We start from the raw sequence: 13,507 nt of genomic DNA, 5'->3' as shown, positions 1-13,507 counted from the left end.
TCCTCCTACCTCCTTCATCACCTGCCGCCGCCTTGATCCCTCTGCTTGCTGCCCCGCCCATCGCTGCTGCCGCGCGCCGCTGCGCAGCTGCTGCGTGCTGCTCTGCTGGCGCGCGCTGCTGCCGCGTGCCGCGTGCCGCTGCGCAGCTGCTGCGTGCTGCTCTGCTGGGCTCGCGCTGTTGCCGCTGCTTTGCTGCCGCGCGGGGGCTGCTAGACCCGGTCCCTTGCTCCGCCGCGCCGCGGGGCGGGCCGTGCCACCCCTACACCGGCGTCGGAGAAGACAATTGAAAAAAAAATGTTGATCTAATTTTTGCCAAATGTTGAATCTGTTCTTTTGATATGTTGAAATAGTTCATAAAAAATGTTGAAGATAGTTTGTAGAAATGTTGAATCTAATTTAGGCTAAGTGGGCTTTATAGATAGATAACTTATTCATCTTGCGGAAGATATATAGGAGCCCCCGAAATACTCGGGCTGATTTGCACTATTGCACAGCGCATGGAAATACTAGTAGATGGTTCGTGTGAGCAATACAAATCGGATGGTGTTTCTTGTTGCCATTATAAAGTTGCATTCTATATCATGGAGGCGTGGTTACAACAATACGGAAACAAAAAGTGTTTGGTTATTAGTTGCATGAACTAACAAAGTGACCTTGTAGGTGCTTACGTACTAATAGGATTGTCAAGGTGTTTGGTTTACATAGGTAAATTTAGGCAGGGGGCTGCTGACAGCCATTGATGTACGTATTTACCATCACCGGATCCAAACGCTTGTACCATACAGACAAAGGGTTAGAGCGCAGCGGCTTGCACACCGCATAGAGATCTGTGGCCTTTAGGGTTATAAGAGCCTCGGTAGCATATGAAGTTATGGGTTTGATTTTCCATGAGAGCGATTATTCTGAGATTTAACGGCGTTGTGTATTCAGTGGTAGGCAATGTTCCCGTCGACACGAGGCACACATGTGGTGATTTCGTCAATCTTAAGGATTTGCCGGCTCAGTCTTTAAAGATGCTCATATGAGTAGAGTTTATGTACGTGTGTTCATAGAAGATGTGAGTGTGCGTGCGTTGTGAGTGTCCGAGTTATAATCTCAAAAAGGAAAATCAGCTAGACACTTGTTGCACCGTACCCTGGTAGGTGCAGGTGGTTTTTGGGTTGTGAACTTAAAATGCGGATTTTTCTTAAACGATGAACTCATCTTTAAATCTGTTTAAATCACTGTGTTCTATAGAACTAATCCAACTTAATGAGATCCAAACAAATATTTTTTATTTTAAAAATTTAGCATTTTATATGAACTGTTTCAACATTTAAGATATATTGGGTCGTTTGGATGCTGGCCGTTGGAAGCGAATCAATTTTTGGCCGTGATCACGGGTATGCTGTCTGGACAGTGGCCGAGTATTTTTTTTATATAGATTATTACACAGTATAACTCACAAATGGCTAAGAATTAGCTCGTTTCAAATCCTATGCGTATTGTTCAGTTCATTTCCCTGCCCGCACCGTGCCAATCCTAGGCGGCCAAATCAACGACCAAAATTTGGCGGTCTCATGCTAGCCAGGCCAATTGGCCAAAAAGCATGAGCCAATGAACGAATGAAACTGTTGACGCAAAAATTAACACATTGGAATCCGAGTGCAAGTGTTTGTCGAGTCACGGAAAGTCAACCAATCGTGCCAGTCAATTTAACCTAAAATTGATAAGGGAGAAAACAAAATCAAATTCGAGAGCGTATTGATTGGGATTCCGAATATCTCTCAGATGGGCATATCGGCAAGCTTTGCCGATACTATAGACGACAAAAAGATATTAAATGCAAACGCGTAGTAAACGAGAGTATCGGCAGCATCAGCCGATACACTAAACGACAAAACTAGCTTTGAACAGCCGATCGTGTATGTATGACAAGATCTAAGCTACGAATGTGTAACTCAGATGATGTGAAGCTAAAAACAGATCTAAACCGGTTCTTGATATAACAAAAATGTTACTTCAAAACCTAAAGCCGATCTAGTATGTTTTTAGATGTGATAATGGCCAAAAAGCATAGAAAAACCTACAAATTTAGCCGATATCAATAATTGGTGAATAAATCTAGACGAGACGACAGCGATGCGCCCGGAAGTCAAAGCCTAGATAATTTCGATAACTTTTGAATAGATTTGAACGAAGTTACAACGATGCGCCCGGTAGCTAAAGCTCAAATATACTCGGTAAAACGAAAACTGACCAGCAAAAGTCGCTCAAATGTGAGGCGTCCTCGATCAACTTGAAAGAACTCGTCGAAAAAAAGAGAAAATGCGAAGTCGCCGAAAAAAATGCAAAGGAATTGTAAAATTTGTTGTATTAGATGTGTATCAAGTTTTTCCGGTCCTTTACAACCCATATTTATAGTCTAGCGCTATCAAGTCCTAACCGATTACGACGAATATTACTTGACTTAAAAGAAAAGACTATCTAAAAATAAACTACTTTAAAATATTACAACCGAATCATCAAGATTCTCGTAGAGTCCGGATTCTCTCCTCCTTCCTTGACTTCATCGGCAACTATCCATCGCCCGAGCACCAGAACTAGCGGATCAGCATCTTCGCAGAATATCCTCCTGACCCATCGGACGGACTTCCATCGGCCGATTCCAACCCTGTGTATCTTTTGGTTTCTTCCAAATCGGCCATCTTCTCTTCACAAGAATTAGCTTCCTTGACACGTGTCAAAAAACAGTGTCAACACATGCTCCCCAGTTTCGGAGTAATAGATCTGCTGCTCCGAAATTAATGTTAATCATTATTGTCAATGTTTAAATTTATCCTCATCTCTCAATCGGACGGTGTATCGAATTCCCATTTTGTCCTCGAGCAAAGGTTATAAATATCTCCGTCTTCTCTTCCACTGGCACATTTTTTGTAGCATCTCTGCCTTCTCCCTTACTCAAGAACCACTCTCCTGGCAATGGCGTCCATCTCCGAGATTCCAAAGGTACGTCTTCCTTCTTCACCCGCAGCATTTGCATTTCATTCTTTTGTGTTTCTCATTTCCACCTTTATTTTCAGAATCTTAGGGGTAATATGATTATTCTGCTAAAGAATCAACCCAGCATGATCTATTTAAGGCCCATGGGTAATCCAGACCACACCAGTATCATCAATGTGGAGACCAATAGAATACCCCTTAAATCCTCTGATATGAACCTAGATTGTTCTCAGGCCTTTAGATCTTGGCCGAGCGTCACTCTCGGATGGAGGAATTGGTTCCGTAGGATAGCCAATTCTCAGAGAACCAATTGGGAACAATACGATATCAGCCAATGTCTGAACTTATCTTTATCGGAGATGATCAGAAATGAGCCGATGCAAATATCGGCTTCTCACTTTTGGTCTGACGCCATCAATGTGTTTATGTTCAATCATGGGCCAATGACACCTACCCTGATGGATGTTGTGATGCTCACTGGCCTGAATATTAATGCTGCCGATAGACCTTTCCGTTTGCTAGAAAAATCATCTTTCAAGATTGAAACTAAAAGCATTGGCGGATGGAAAGAATATATCGGCAAGAATATGAAGACCGGATCAGTATCTATCAGAGAACACACTGCCTTTCTCAACATGTGGCCTGAGAAATTCACCTTCTGTGGCAAAGCAGTTGGTCCAACAAGCAATAATCTCAAGTTGGCAGAAAATCTGGCTACTGGCAATCCTGTCCCTCTCGGCAAACATCTTCTGGGGTCAGTTTACCACTTGCTTCATCAAGTATCATCCAGACTCAGAAAGAACCAGCCGATCACCAACTTGGGAGGCCCCTGATAGTTCATTCAGTTGTGGCTGCACATGTACATGCTCAAAACTATGACAGTTGAATTATCGGAGATGGAATTCCCATAAAAAAAAACTTCTCTGAAGAAGAAGAAACCGTTACTCGCCGATGCACATCATTCGGTGAAGCAGCTATCATGATTGCCAATGATCCCAAGATCCTTGGCATTATTGATTTTTTCAAGTCCTTCTACAATTGTTTCCTAGAGATCTCCACTACTTGGTTTGCATACCAGGATGAAAAAGTCATATATGAAAATCCTTTCAAATTCCTGCTTGACTCGTGAAAAACTGATAAAGAGGCCACCAAGATTATAAAAGAGATAATCTCTCCAAGAATTCTGCCGGTCAACTTCACATCTGGCAAAGATGTCCCCAGCTATGAGTTTTATAATCCATCAGTGGCGGCCAGACAACTGGGATTTCGCCAAGTGCCCCCTTTTCTTTTCTTTGTTGGCAAAATTCAGTTCAGAGGAGCTCTTGACAGCGCTCTCTCTTATGGTCGATTAAAAGATTTGGAGTCTGATGTCAATATGACACTTCTAGCCGATTGGCAGATTGCACCTTTTGCCACTACTTCTTTCATCCAATGGTGGTCTAAATGGCAAGAGCATATCTTCTGCAAATCGGCCAATCTATATTGCATGGCTCTGAACAATAATTACCAATTAGGCGAGAATGAGGTACAAGTCAAATTTCCTCCCGCAACATTTCTTAAAATTTTTCACTTTGCAGCCTTTGACTTTTACTCTTCACAGGATGATGATCGGAATCCTCCAACAATCAGCAGGAGTGGGCAGCTGATCAACTACGCCTTGCCAGCCGATAAACCAAATATCGGCTATGGTGCTCCAACTCTGATAGATGTGGCCACTGGGAGAAAACGCAAAGTATCTTACACCAAGGTGACAACTCGTAAGAAAAAGAAATCTCCAGGCCAATCTTCAGCAGCAACAACACTTCAAATAGATGTTCCAGTCAATCTTCCTTCTCCCTCTTCAGAAGGTAACAAAACTCGAATCCTTTATGACTTTACTTTATCTGAATGCTGATCATATTTTCGCCTCACAATCAAGATACCCCTGAACACCAATCCGAAGAAGAAGAAAATCTTCAGAACATACCTCCTCCTTCATCACCCATCATTCATGCATGATTCTGTTTACTCGGTAAGTATCTAAATCTTTCCATGATTCTGAATCTGGTATTATTTCCTTTTGGTTTCATCAGATACAACATTCACCTCCAACTCCCAGGAAATCCAGGGCGGACTCTCCATTGATACAGGTACAATTTCAGAATTTGCTCATGAATATATTCTGTATATTTCTGACAATCATCCTTCAGCTTGCCGACCATGCACTATCTGAATTATTTGGCCAGCCAAACACTGCAATTCCGAGCTCTTCATCGCAACCCCTCGTCCCTGCTGGCTCCAATCTGGAAGAAATACGCTTGAAGCAGGTAAACGACCTTTCTTTCTGCTGGCCGATCCTATTACTCTTTTGTTTTCATCGGCCATCTTAACTTTATCTTCCTTTCAGGCACAGAAGTCCCCGGACAACAGTCTATTCTCCTTCCAAATCGGAGCTACTTCTCAGGAAGAAGGAGAAGAAACAACATCAGCCGATTCAGCTGTACTATCAGATGAAATCAAGGCCAGACTCCAAGAATCTCTCCAATTTCTGAATCAAGACATCGGCCAACTGATCAAGAATGCACAGCCGATCCGCGCCGTCTTGGAAGAACTGGAGGGTAAACTCCCAGAAACAATCAAAGATGCACTAACTCTTGCAGCCTTCATCGAGAGCCACCGCGCACAATTCAACAAGGCTCACAAACAACTCGCCGATCGTCGTCAGCAGGAAGAACTCATCAAACAGAGGGACGACTTCAAAGCTTTGGCAGAATCAGCCATCGGCGAGATCAAATCCCTAAATGACACCCGAGCCAGCATTCTGAGAAACAAGGCTGCATTGGAAGCTAAACGTGATCGTCTTTTGCAGAAACTCAGTCAAGTAAATCGAGCAATAGATACTACAGATCACGATCTCTCTCAGATTCCACCGGCCATCACCAGACTTGAGGAAGACAAGAAGAAATATGCTCGCCAAGCATACCAACTCCACAAGAGTCTGCGGGCGATTTCTAGCTCATCAGCAGACAACAATCAAGTAATTGAAAACATTGATCAAATCCGCATGCGAGCGATAAAAGTAATCCGGGAAGCTCTAGGATTACTGTAAAATCATTCATGTACTATAACCTCCAAAATTGCCAGACAACTTGATCTTAATCTAGAAATTTGTTTTTATAATTTATTGCTATAAGGGCAACTCATATCGTGTCGGCCATGTTACAACCGATGCATCTGACTTGCAAATCGGCTTTTACATATTTTTTTGCACTAAAGGCAATACTTCCTAGTATTGGCGATAACTTACAAAATCAGGCCGCTACTACAATTGACCATATCCCTCATTGATCAAGATTCTTCCGAAGAATCTTCTGACTTTTTTGACGTAACTTCATAATCAGCCATCCAAAAGAAATCCTTCTCCCATGCTTAACCAGAAAGACAATTCATCCGATCATAACTCACTATATGTGCTTCAGCCGATGCCACATTGAATGACGAATCGGCCGATACTATTTCAACAGTATCGTCAATCCATTGAATCAAACATTGATGCATAGTAGATGGAATGCAACAATTGGCATGTATCCAATCCTGACCCAACAGTAAACTGTATGAAAATTTGCCATTAATAACGAAGAAAGTAGTGGGAAGGATCTTACTGCCAATTGTGAGATCGACCCATAATGCCCCCAAAGCAGGAGACACGACTCCTTCGAAATCCTTGAGCATCATATCAGTCTTCGTCAGATCATCTTGATTCTTCCCAAGCTTGCGTAGCATAACATAGGGCATTATATTCACAGCTGCACCTCCATCAACCAACATCTTCGTAACAGGCTTGCCATCAACGAATCCCTTCAGGAACAGTGCCTTAAAATGCTGCCTCTTATCATCTTCTGGCTTCTCAAATGTTGCTGGCAATGGCTCCAAATTCAACTGTGCCATGGCTTCTTCTAATTCTGGTTCATGATCTTCGTTGCCTAGCACCATAAACTCTTTCAGCATTATGAAAACCATATTAATCGGCGCAGCTGAGGATCTAGAATCTTGACCACTATCAGCCCTGGACTTAGCACGCCAAACTTATAACTTGATCACTTTCTTGCGCAGAATTTGTACTCGCTCTTCTTCAATGATCTCCAGCTGGTGTAGCCCCTGAACACGTCGCTTCTAAGACCTGGTCAAACCTCCTAGACACCACTGAAATTGATCCGTGTGATCAGGCTCATGTTCTAGATCTCTCTGCATCGGCTGATCATCTTGCACTCTTTCATCGGCCATCTGCTCTATCCGATCGTGTGCAGGCACTCTTCTCCAAGCAAGATCAAGTAGTATTGTCTTGTCCCCCAGTCGATCATGCACCGATACCCTTTTTCCTAGCTGATCATGCACAGTAGTGCGTTCACGCCAATAGGGCTCATGACGTGACCTTTCATATGATCGGCTACCTTGACCATTGCATTCGGCATAATCATTTGCCGATGGCAATGTCAACCCTTCTTCCCAGCAGTAGATAAAGAAAGGACACCTAAAATTATCTTGCTCGTGTCGCTCCTCTTCTTCTCTGCGCTGCCGCCTTTCACGATCACGCTGAAACTTGTTCAACAGCATTTGAGACGTTATACGTCTACGTGTTGCCGATGAACGTTCAACATCCTTCATCGGATCTTTTCCTTTGACCTCATCGGCCGCTATCTGCGCTTTAGGATCAACGGCTCCAGATTTCTTGGCCGATGATGACGTCAGAATCTTATCTTGAGAAGAACCTTCATTTCTGGCCACATCAACTATGTTCGTGGCGAAAGGATGTCCGTCGATCTTCATCGTCTTCTTGGGAACCTCAAATTTCAATCTCCCTTGTTCAAAAGCCATCTGAATCTGCTACTGGAAGACCTTGCACTCATTTGTATCATGCGATGTGGCGTTGTGCCACTTGCAGTACTTTATATTCTTGAGCTCGTCCTCCGATGGAATATTGTAATATGGCTTCAACTTCCTCAACCCTTCCGACAATAACAAGTCAAAGATTTTGTCGGCTTTGGTGATGTCAAATCCATACGACTCAGGCTCTTTCTTTCCAAACAGACACATCACCGGTTTTTTTGCTGTTCTATATCTATTCAGCCGATGCAACCATTTCTTGCTCATCTTCAAACTCATCATTGGTAAAATATTCCACATAATTGATCTTCTTCTGAAAAGGCTTCTTGGACTCGTAGGATCGAGTCTCTCCTGTCATCCGACTCGCGATCTGGCTAATACTTTCAAACCCCTGCGATGCATACTTATCTTTAATGTGCGGTAAGAGCCCATTGAATGCTGCATCGGCCAACTGCTGATCGGACAGAACCAAACTGTAACATCGATTCTTGACATCTCTGAATCTTTGGGTAAAAGCAGTAACCGATTCATCGTTTCTTTGTCTTAAATCAGTCAAATCGGTCAACTTCAATTCAGTAACCCCAAAGTAGAAAAATTGATGAAATTATCTCTTCAGATCGGCCCAATGTAATATGGAATTTGCTGGCAAAGTAGTGAACCAAGCAAAGGCCGATCCAGACAAAGTCAAGGAGAACAAACGAACTCCGAGTGCATCATAGTTGCCCGCTTCTCCCTGCCCTGAGATCTTCGTGAAGTCAGCCATCTTGTACTTATGGGGGAGAGGAATCTGATTGTAAGACGGAGAATAGGGAGCCTTGTACATAATAGATTGTTGCTTTGGTCTTAAGCTAAACAGCTCCCTCATCACTTCAGCTATCTTCGTGCTCCAATCAATTTGTGTTTCAACATTTGGCATCTGTTGGGGAGAAGCCACGCTCGCTGCATTGGTCATCATTGCAAGTTGCTGAGCTACATGATTCATCGGCTGTTGAGCCGATTGCATATGTTGTGCTTGCTGAGCTATCCGATTGGGTGTCTGCTAAATCATCGTCGGCTGTGGAGCTGATAGACTAGCCGACTATTGCCCAGTAGCCTCCATGTATGGTACACTAACACACCGTATCTGTCCGGTTGCTTGATTGTGGAATACCCAGTTGACTCCCTTCTGATGCGGAGATTGCGACAACAACACTTCTGAAGGAGACTAGGGTTGGAGTAGGATAGCAAGACGCTGCTGTGGGGTCATCGGTGATGGCGCCGATGTATTAGCTTGTGCCATCTGTTATGGACTCCATGCGTCTTGTGCATTCAGTTGTGTTGTCGATGCATCCTGTTGTGCACTCATCGGCTGAACGGCCGATGGATCAGGTTGAGAGGCTATCGGCTGAGAAGCCGATGCATTAAACTGCATCTTGGGTGGCGTAGAAAAGAAATCTGGATGCATACCATACCCAGTAGCAGGATCCCATCCTTTAGAAAATACGGACTCAGATTCATTTTGCACAGTTGTAGCAATCGGCGGCGTGGTTAAGTAGATAGGATCTGATGTACCCGCCGATGCTGCAGTAGTCATCTGGGGCGGAATTTGACTATTGCTTGTTCCTGCCTAGCTATCTTGAGCCGACAGGGCTGCTGCCATAGACACCTCCAAGGGAGTATATTGCATCCGATCTGGTTGTATATAGTAAGGACCTATGCACCCTGAAAATGTGCCTTCAGCAAAAGTCTTGACCACTGCATTGTGCACTGTGTTGCCCATGACTGTTGCACTCTTTACGAAGACTTGTGCCACAGTTTGGCCAACTGCGTCTATCATCTTGCTTTCACATTGAGCCTCTGCCAATGGCTGGAAAGATGGAAGATTAAACTTCTTGATCACCTCACCAGATCTGTTGACGCTGTACGACTTGAGGCATTCACGTTTGAATTTCTCCACCAGCTCTTCATATTCTTTCTTTTGTTCTTCTTTGAGCTTATCTTCAGTAACAGGAATCTGGTTCTCTTCACTGACCGCAGATTTATCAGTAATGTCCACCATGTTGAAGCTTTCAGTCCCACCGGACGTGCCAAAAGATGTGTTGACGCAAAAATCAACACACTGGAATCCGAGGGCAAGTGCTCGCCAAGTCACGGAAAGTCAACCAAGCGTGCCAGTCAATTTGACCTAAAATTGAAAAGGGAGAAAACAAAGTCAAATTCGAGAGCGTATCGGCTGGAATTCCGAATATCTCTCAGATGGGCGTATCGGCAAGCTTTGCTGATACTATAGACGACAAAAAGATATTAAATGCAAGCGCGTAGTAAATGAGCGTATCGGCAGGATCAGCCGATACACTAAACGACAAAACCGACTTTGAACAGCCGATCGTGTATGTATGACAAGATCTAAGCTACGAATGTGTAACTCAGATGATGTGAAGCTAAAAACAGATCTAAACCGGCTCTTGAGATAACAAAAGTGTTACTCCAAAACTTAAAGCCGATCTAGTATGTTTTTAGATGTGATAATGACTAAAAAAACATAGAAAAAACTACAAATCTAGCCGATATCTATAATTGGTGAATAAATCTAGACGAGACGACAGCGATGCGCCCGGAAGTCAAAACCTAGATAAATCAGATAACTTTTGAATAAATTTGAACGAAGCTACAGCGATGCGCCCGGTAGTTAAAGCTCAAATATACTCGGTAAAACGAAAACTCACCAGCAAATCAAGTCGCTCGAATGTGAGACGTTTTTGATCAACTTGAAAGAACTCGTCGAAAAAAAAGAAAAAAGACGAAGTCGCCGAAAAAGTGCAAAGGAATTGTAAAGTTTGTTGTATTGGATGTGTATCAAGTTTTTTCGGTCCCTTACAACCCATATGTATAGCGTAGCGCTATTAAGTCCTAGCCGATTACAGCGAATATTATTTGACTTAAAAAAAGACTATTTAAAAATAAACTACTTTAAATATTACAACCAAATCATCAAGATTCTCGTAGAGTTCGGATCCTCTCCTCCTTTCTTGACTTCATCGGCAACTATTCATCGGCCGAGCAGTAGAGTTAGCGGACCAGTATCTTCGCAGAATATCCTCCTGACCCATCAGATGGACTTCCATCGGCCGATTCCAACTCTGTGTATCTTTTGTTTTCTTCCAAATCGGCCATCTTCCCTTCACAAGAATCAGCTTTCTTGACACGTGTCAAAAAACGGTATCAACAGAAACACGTCCAATGTTTCCATAGTAGTTTATGTGAAATGCTGAATTAAATTTTTAAACATATTGACCAATCATTTCAAATTGTTGAACACATTTATACACCTAATATATTAATTATTAATTGAAGTATTTGAAAGAGAAAAAAAGGCTACGACAAGTCGATGTCTTCTCTGGCTCTGTCAACTGAGCTATTCGGTGCCGCTGCTTGCATTTTTTCCTTTTTGTATTTTACTTGACGTGCGGGCCGAGTCGTGGGCCGTGGGCCGGCTTACGGGCTGATGTTGGACTAAAGAGAAGCGAATTATCTACCGGAAGGTAAAGCGTCTTTTTTATTTTTACATTTTTCAAAAAAAATTATAGAAATATATTTTCGATTTCAAAATTTACAGTTTTATATCCCTAACGCCCGACAGGGGGCGATAGGGGCCTGCCGTCCAGCAAGAGGGCGACAGGGACTTACATATAAATAAAAATAATTTTTATTTGCGCGGAGGCTCTTGGTGGGAGCCTGCCGCCCCCCCTGCCGCCCGGCAGGGGGCGGCATGCTCCCCTCCACTGTATAAAAGGCTTCTCTCCCCCCTCCCCCATTTGCTTCCCACGACATCCAGAGAGGGGGAGGGAGAGAGGAGGGGTGAGGGAGGGAGTTGCAATGGAGAAGCCCTGCCAGATATTAAATCCGAACCGCAGGTAATAAATATTTCTCAACTTTTTCAATCTAAATTTTTTGTATGTTTAATTCTATAATTAATGTATGCAGCAGTAATGATATTTTAGCGACTTAAGTAATGTTTTTAATATAAATTAGCTAGAATTAAGATTAGTTTTTAGAAAAACCAATTAGGTTTACCAACCAATTTTGTGGTATTGATTAGTTATTTAATACATGAAAAAATTTCAAAAAGTAGTCAGAAATTGTAGAAAATGCTAGAAAAGTATATGAAACATTCAGATAAATCGTAGAAAATACAAAATAATTTAGAAAATGTTAGAAAAATATATTTATAAAAATGTATTTACAAAAATTGTAGGAAATTCTAGAAAATAATAGAAAAGTTTATGAAAATTTCAGATAAATTGTAGAAAATGCTGAAAAATTATAGAAAATGTTAGAAATATATATATATATATATAAAAATTAATTATACAAAATTTGTAGGAAATGCATGAAAAATGCTAGAAAAATTATATGAAAATTTCAGATAAATTGTAGAAAATACAGAAAACTTATATATATTTTTGTGTTAGGTATGGCCGAAGATACGCCAGCTCTACTTGACGGAGTCATAGACTCGTCACACCGGTCCTTCCTTTCAGTGGTTCAGCACGTGAAACTTAACGTGCTGCGTCCACGTCCACCAGCGGAGTTTATTCCTGTTGACCCACGATAGGTGCCCAGGTGATATGTCATCGGATTATGTTTCTAAGAATACGTTTGTTTCGTATACGTTTCGTACATAATGTACTTAACTTTGATCGTTCTATTTTTCAGGTTGAGTGAGGCTGGTCTTCTTACTATATGTAGTCTTGCTGAGAGTGGTTCAGTAAAACTGAACAGGTCCCTACTAACGGCTCTGGTTGATAGATAGAGACCTGAGACACACACCTTCCACCTACCTTGTGGGGAGATGACTTGCTACTTTGAAGCCAACAATTAATTCTCAGTCCATACAGGTGATGCACACGCACCTTATCAACATCACGGAGGGACTCAGTTTAGTACCATGGCACCAGCTGCAGGAATGTCATTTCAACCAACACAGACACCACTACCATCTTTTGGTAAATTTATAGTCCATATCTTAATTTCAATTAATTGTGGTATGAAGTCTAATTCCTTTTGTATTTACATATAGGATCACAACAGTTATATGATGCGGAACCTTCTTCGTATTACCCTACGGCGACCGCAGAAGGAATGCAAGGTAAATACTTAATCCGTAATCCGAATTTATCATGTTCTTCTTATTTCTATGGATATTTTAAATAATTTGAACGGTTTACAGGATCGCACCACCAGCTTCCTGATATAGGTCATTCTTCGTATCCACCACCAACATGTACGTATGATGAATATGTACCCAAATATATGACTTATAAGACGATGATTAAGATATCTTAATTGCTACTGTATAGGGCCCACACAGGATACCTTTGAGGCGAACTTCGAAGATTGGACTCGGTTATTTTCTACACCTAACCAGCAGGCCGATCCTACCTTCCAGATACCTGTGGCCACCGGACGTCCAGGTAGAGACGTAGGGCCTCCAGAGCGACACACCTACTCTACAGACCACGTCCACGCTCAGCGTAAAAGAGGTCGACATGGCCGGGGTGGTTAGGAGGTGCTTCTAGCTGTTTCTGTATTTTTGTTATGGACATGTCGTCATGTTATACTTATTTCGTTCTCATGCATCACCTATTTCGTTCTCATTTGCGTATGTGTATGAATTGCTAAC

This window comes from Panicum virgatum, chromosome 8K, assembly GCF_016808335.1.
Source record: "Panicum virgatum strain AP13 chromosome 8K, P.virgatum_v5, whole genome shotgun sequence".
Lineage (NCBI taxonomy): Eukaryota > Viridiplantae > Streptophyta > Magnoliopsida > Poales > Poaceae > Panicum > Panicum virgatum.
Note: the sequence above shows the minus strand (reverse complement) of the source record.